Source organism: Bidens hawaiensis, unplaced genomic scaffold (genome assembly GCF_021521415.1).
Source record: "Bidens hawaiensis isolate Kalapana, Puna unplaced genomic scaffold, B.hawaiensis_p1.1 tig00036675_1, whole genome shotgun sequence".
Taxonomy (NCBI): Eukaryota; Viridiplantae; Streptophyta; class Magnoliopsida; order Asterales; family Asteraceae; genus Bidens; species Bidens hawaiensis.
In genome coordinates, this window is record NW_027505417.1 from 54,710 (window position 1) to 62,579 (window position 7,870).

General features: G+C 31.7%; 1 long non-coding RNA gene across 1 annotated transcript; it reads left to right on the top strand.

Annotated features, from left to right (window-relative positions):
- Positions 1 to 316: 316 nt before the first annotated feature.
- LOC143613069 (uncharacterized) lies at positions 317 to 972 on the top strand. Its single transcript, XR_013150049.1, has 2 exons — positions 317 to 803; positions 882 to 972. It is a non-coding gene; the product is annotated as an uncharacterized LOC143613069 (long non-coding RNA).
- The last annotated feature ends 6,898 nt before the right edge of the window (positions 973 to 7,870 follow it).

Here is a 7,870-nt window from a genome sequence, read left to right on the forward strand (position 1 = left end):
TAAATGAGTTTGTTTTTTTCCGAATTTTATGGATTTTGTCATTCTTAGTTGTTTTACTAAAATTCAAACTTGACTTGGCATGCAGTCTCTGAAGATCTTGAACTACTAGACTTGTACAAAAATAGCTGAATATGATCATTTTAGGTACACACAGCTCTCTTGGATGATGAAAAATGTAATGCTGATGATGAAGATATAGAGGCAAGTGGTTTTTGATAATAAATTGTTGCTTTCTTTTCTTTCATTTTTACTTTCTTTGATTATGCTCTTGTGTTGCCTAGATCATCCCCCTAACACACACACACACACACACACACACCACATTGGAGAGGATGAGAGCGGATAAGGAGTCGACCTACACCCACAAAAACTTCCATGGGGAGGAACATATCGTGATTGCACGTATGAGGATGTATACATTCTTGGTGTGAATTAGAACTTCTATGACAGGTTTGATTATCTATTTATAAGGGTTTTGGTTGAATGATTGGCCCCTGGTTTGTGGTTTTTATTGGCCCTAAGTTTTGATTTTCATATTTTTGAGTTTTTATTTTTTAATTTTATATCAGCTGATAATTCTATGGTTTCACGATTTGCAGATTAACAATTGATAATTTGTGTTATGACACAGGTATTGGTGTCAATGCACATGAGGAAAGCCGGTAACTTAACTGTTTTTACTTTTAGTTTTGATATTCAGCAAGTTAGTTGTTAATGGTATTTTCTTATGTTAACGTTTAGGTACTCAGTGCTTGGGATTGGGTTTGGAGATTTGGATGGACGGATCAAAGATTACCCAATTGGTTCGGTTTTTATATTAGTTTTCGGTTTTGGTATCATTTCGATTTCTATTTTTCCATCTTTTGTTTCTTCGGTTCAAGTTCCACAACTGCAAGAAAAAGAGCGGTCAGGATCAAGATTTGGAAGTGGTGGTGGGTTTGCTCGGTTTTTACAAAAAAATATAAAATAAAACTGTAGGTTTTTGTTTTGGTTCGGCTGTTTTGGTATATTCTTTACACGGTATCCAAGCGAAGACGGACCCGATAAGTTATTTATGGCAAATACATTTAGATTCTATTATTAAATGATTAAATCGTGTTATTTGTGTTTTAGTGTAGATATGGGAAGTCAATTTAGAATCGAATCCGTGATCTATTTGTCATCGTGTGCTGCAAGCCTGCAACTGTGTTCATGATAGTCTAGATATGCAGGAATGACTTTGGTTACAACATTGACAATAATGTTACAGTCATTTCAAAGTCGAGAAGCTTGAGTTGCTGAATCAGTTAATTTCGATCATCATCATTATCATAATCATATTTATAATCATCATCATTTTTGTACAGTGGCTTTAAATGGGAAGATTATTAACTTTGAAGGCTATACTATGCATCCGTTTTGCAAGGATGTTGCAGTTAAGTACAAAAAAAGGTCACTAAAGGACTGAATTGTTTCATTAGACATTAATTGATAATAATTGTTCATTGGAGTTACACCAAATGATGATGCTCATGATGTGGTGTTAATGGACATAGATGACTTCCTTCATGTTTGTTCAAATAATTAATATAACATCCCCTGGCAGGTATGCATGTGAATACTTCACTAATTTTTTTGTTTATTTTTTGTTCGGTTTCGAATTGGTTCAGATTAGTTTTTGGTTTTGGTTTTTTTTTTTTTGTTTTTGGTATCATTTCGTTTCGATCTTTCCGTCTTTTGTTTCTTCGGTCCAAGTTTTTTTGTTTCGTTTCGGTAAGTTTTTTCCTATTGTTGGTTTTGTTTTACCTTTTTTTGGTTTTGTGTATTTTAGTTTCATTTCAGTTTGATTTTATTTATTCGGTTTTTGGTTTCGCTTCGGTTTTCCTTTTTAGTCTCATTTCGGTTTATTCAGTCGTCTAGGTTCGTTTTGGTTCGATTTCAGTGTTTGGCCAGGTTACCGGGCCAACAGGAAACGACCCGATTGGAAATAGAAAAGTGGGTTGTAGTATTAACATGACAAAATGAAACAAATTGATTATGTATTAAGATTTGAAAGCTCCATTTATTTTGTTGGGTGAGGATTATGCTGCAAAACTATCAGATTTTGGGCTGGCAAAGGTGGGCCTACTTAGAGATTAAACTCATGTTTCATCCCAAGTAATGGATACTTACGGTTATATGCAGTGACATGTCAACTCATGTGTTACAGCTTCAGGTTCTTGTTATTGGAACGACTTATGGGCCGGGAACCAATTGATAATGCAAGATCTCCGTCAGATTAAAACCTTGTTGCATATGTATGTTTTTTTTATATATTATTTGGTTATTAATGTTTTTTTTAAGTTGTTTATTTGAAGGAAATAGTAACATAAGAGTCAGCGTTTGACTTTTTAGTCTAAAACATTCTTATAAAAGTTAACAGAATATTTTCATTCAAATGGAGGAATACCAAATATGGTCGAAAATTTGTGATGTTTTTGGGCATTTTCATAAAATAAGGTGTTTGACCCATTACACTCTTGTAGATACACGGGTTAAGATCGTGGTTATTTTCAAAAATTAATTTTTATGTCTTCTAACTTAACTAAAAAAAAACTTGCATTGTTTGTTTAATATACACACTCTTTTCTTAATAATAATAATAATAATAATAATAATAATATAATGACCAAGTTTCATTATTGTTCTATTTTCATATTATTGCATTGCGTGAATATTTTTCATGTGGTTAAATTAAATGACTTACACAGTAAACTTATTTACTATTTGACAATTAAAAGAAAAGTTTGTTTAAACTAATATTTAATCTTTTTTACTCAGCGCAACCGTTGTTTAAAGATAAAAGAAAGTTAGAGAAGATGGTGGACCGTCTTCTGAAATGTGAATATCTTGTACGAGGAATATATCAAGCACTAGCAATATATAGTTGCAACGTGTGTTCAAGAACGACAAAAAATGAGACCTTTGTGGTCATTGCTCTTAATTACTTAGCATCACAGCAGTACGATCCATCTACTAATCATGTTCGACCTTCTTGAAGATATTCTCGTGGTCAACAGTCTATTGATGATATTGTCAAAAGAAAACGATTTGTAAACGTTGGTGGGTAGTTTTGTGTGTTGTTAATACAAAAGGGCATTTAGCGCTTTTGGCATCGTGGCGAAGTTGTTAACTAATAGATTTTACATTATTTTTAGGTTTAGGATAGAAAGGCTGAAGAGAGACTAACATCATATATGATATATTAAACTTAAACCTTTTTGTAATAAGTAAAGTTTCATATATTTCATTAAGATCTATCAACTTGATTACCTTACGTGATAGTTGTGACTTACGATGCAATTGTTAGATGAAGTGTAATCCATATCTATAAAAAACAGACATCCTCTACCACTTACATGTTTCCATGGTCTGAATGAACAACTATGATTAAAAAATGTCAATAAATTGGTGTTTGCTTTCAAGGAAACAAGGGATATGAGATGAGGTAACATCTCAACCATATAAAAATCGTATTTTGGAATTATGTTGAATTATATTGTTATGGTACCATAAGGAACTAAACGGTTACCGACCGAATCATCGTTACATCACCGTCACACCACAAACCGAACTCATACAGACTGAATCCCATTGTGTCCTCGTCGCAACACGCGGGCTCACTTACTAGTACATTATATATATATATATATATATATATATATATATATATATATATATATGTATATATATAGAGAGAGAGAGCAATGTTATAACAAGAAGTAGATTTTTCATAAAAAGTGTATAAAGTGTGTTTTCACCATTAGATTCTAATAAAACACACCACAACTAAAATAAAACACACCACACAATAAACACACTTTCCATATCCACCGTAAGATCAACATATCTAACGCACCAGATTACTTATTACACTTCTTAGACATACTCAACTTCTTATTATAACCCCACCATATATATATATATGTGTGTGTGTGTGTGTGTGTGTGCGCGCAGCGCGCGCGCGTGCGCGCGTGTGTGTTATATACATTTTAATGAATTGTAAACGTTAGATAATATAGCATTATGATTATTATAAGGTATCACATTGTTGTTATAATTAAAAGAATCCAACATACAAAGACAAATAGAGAAAAATAACAATTTAAAACATAATTCTAAGTTATGCCACATATTTCTAACTTAGTACCATGAAACAAAAAAGACATATTAATTAAAACGACATCATCTACTGAAGTCATATGGTGTAAATTATAAAGCATAAACATGTAGATGTTTTAACATAAGTCGTGTGTTATAAAACCTATTATTATTGAAATTATTAAACATTTAAGTACACAAAATAAAGAATTCTAAAAATATGAAAATAACAATGAGATATAATTATAATTTTTATTAAACCACGTGTTTAATAAAGCAAAAATATAATCTAAACCTCATGACTTAAACCACCATCCATTTTAATGTTCATAAATAATTTTCCAAAATAAAAAAAATATATATAAAAAAATAACAAAGTCTCAAAATTTAAAAAAACTAATAATGAAGACAATCAGTTGTCTTTATTACTCAATAAATGATGATTATAACTATTTATTTTGAAATCTTCTTCAACTTCAACTTAGAAGTTAATGTTTAAAATTAATGTTCAAATTAACATGTGAAAATTATATAAATGAAAAATTGACGAGTTGGAAACAAATGTGGATATACTAGTTGAATGTCATGTGAAAACCTTGTATTGCTTTAATAGTATAGTAAGATAAGATGTGATTAGGAGGTCCAAATTATTATAAGTAATAATAAAACATCTAATGAGGGCAACAACCCCCATTAACCATCTCCTTTAACAGTGTATTATGTCTTTATCCAAGAGGAATTTGTATACATTACAAACCCTACGTCCTGGTCTAATAATGTGTGTAAGGTGTTTGAAAGTGTAAGCGTTTTTCCAACGTAAGGTTCATTTTCCGCTGAGGTATTGGATTCGCAACCACCAATCTGGTACTACCAAGGGTTCCAAAATTGGAACCCGACAACAACCCATCTATAAACATAGTTGCTTAATTGAAGCACAAACAAACTAAAATTGAAGAAACCACTACCTTCGCTGGCCACTTAAGCAGTTAACCAAAGTTAATCTACCCGACGGCAGTAGAGCTTGCATAAAGATGAAGCAGAAAGAGGGGGGGGGGGGGAGACTAATGGTGTAAGAGACAGTAATCGCCATACGCCACCACCACATATGACCGAAAGGACTAAAGATGGATACACCGACAGTCAACGGCGCTATATACCGAACTGACAGTCAATGACGGTGTATTTCCAGAGGCGGCATCTATGGAGATAAAGAAAGTGTCAAAACGGAGAGAGAGAGAGAGAGAGAGAGAGAGAGAGAGAGAGAGAGAGCGCCATGGTGAGAGAATAAAGTGAAAGAATGAATATTATTAAGTTATTAATGGTTGGAAAGAGATTAGTCAACAAACAACATGTCAAGCTATGATTGAATTATTTGATGAATAGTGTCATGTGAGAGATTATAAAATGTTAGTTTTTAATATGTATATTTATTTAGGGTTGAGTTATAATAAAAACTTTGTTGAGTTGTGTAAACCCTAGAAACTCATTTGTGTGGTTCAAAACATGTCACATCTACTTTTTTTTTATCTAATCCCAAAAAGTAAAAAGGGTATTTTGGTCATTTGCTTTTTTTATTTATTAAAGATTCTTATACTACTCATGTCACAACATGTACAATTCATGTAAGGTTTTTGTATTTAATCCGAATTTTCTTTCCTCTCATTATTTCAACTTTCTCTATCATACTTTTTCTCTTACTCTCTCTCTCTCACACACACGCGCGCGCGTGCACACACACGCGCGCGCGTGCACACAAACACACACACACTCTCTCTCTACTTTTAACACAAATATGTGTTTTTTCGGCATTCTTTGGAAATCTGTCACATCACAAGCCGATCTCTTAGCAGTTACCAGTCTGAAAGTAATATAAAACATATGTTAATTGTATAAAGAAAACATGTGTTAAATGTTTAAAACATATGTTCAAAAAACATATGCTAATTGTGTAAAAACATACAGTGTAATAAAAACAACAAAAAATACATATGTACAATGCTATAACGTATGTTCAAAACATATGTTAATTGTTTAAAACATATGTTCTAAGTTACAAAAATACTTGTTACTTAGTGGTCACATGTCTTGTTACATATGTCTATTTTAAAGACGTAAAGAGTTTTGTAACAAATATATTGAAGACTAAGAAGAAACCTATCCCGACCTCATCGTCGCCTTCAACGAGATCCTCCGCCCAAATCACTTCGAATTAGGCACCTAGCTATCAAGATATTTGCATCCGTCATATCCAGAGATTGACACAAATGAGTTATGTTTAACTAGACGTTAATACACAAAAATTAACCATAAATTGTTTAAAATGTTATGAACTAGGTATATTATTTTGTTAGTAGAAGTTCCTAAATAGATATCTTAATAAAAATACATTTGATACTAAATAAGTATTTATATTTAGATATAGCTAATTATTTAATTAATTCAGAAAGTTAAACCCCCCAAATCAGATATATTCTAATTAAAATCGAGATTATATGACCATATTATATTAACAATAAAGAAAAGCTAATAGAAAAGTTAAACCCAAATGTTTAAAACACAAAGAACAAAATCTAAAAGAATAAAAAAACATATCACTTTATTTCCTTTAAAAACTAATTTATAAACTAGCAAGCAAAATGAAATTGAATCTAAAATTCCAGATGGATAACAGGGTATGAATAGAACCTCAAATCTTGAGAAGGAGTTGTTTCGGGTCTTGAAAAGTGGTTGTTTAAGATCTGGAACTCTAGCTCTTGAAAAGTTTTCCCATCAAAACTCAAATAATGAAATCAAACCTCAAATATAAGAAGGAGTTGTTTCATATCTGGAACTCTAGATCTTGAAAAGTTTCCCATCGATGCGAGTTATAAGTCTTCAACAAACCCCATCAGGTGGTTGCTATGATGATGACGATTTATCACCATCTTCATTCTTCATTATTATCTCCATTCTTCATCACCATCATCGTTCTTCATTTGAGAGAGATAATCAAAATGAAATTTTGATTTTGAAATGAAATGAAATGAAAAAGATAAAAGGGGTACTACTAAAGATTTGAAAAAAAGTCCAGAGAGAGAAACAAAAGCATGCGTAGTTCACTCTTTTGATACTTTTATAACAATAAAAAAAATTAGAAGTAGTTGACCAATTCTTGTTGATCTTAGCCTTTGATCAAATTTAATCAATGGATGAGATGGGGTTTCCGGGGTTTTCACAACTCGACTGGGTTTTTATTTTATACTTTCCATATATATATATATATATAGGGGTGAGTTATTGTACAATAATGACTTATCATACATTACGTACGCGACACTCCTTATCATCGATTTAAATTTCATGCGGTGGCAGTTTGGTAAATAACCCAAACAGTAGTTCGCAATCAAATTCATCGATTTAAAATCGAGTCCGATCCAAATTTAGGACTCCTTAATCTATCTCATCTAATTTCTAAACTCTAATCACAACTTACAGTATGAAATCTCAAAAGTCAAAAACCAAAATTGAAATAGAACGTCACTGAACATTAAAAATCTTCAAATTGATCAAAAATTGATGATTTAATCAATCGAATTGATGTGTAAGAGGCTTTAGAATCATCAATCGATTATGAAAATACAGATTAACACACTTAATTGAGCTACGATTAGGGTTCATGTTTAAACGTTCTGCTCAAAGTTTAAACGTTCTGACCAAAATAAACACCAAAATGATGATTTTAATCAATCGAATTGATGTGTAGAAGTATTTA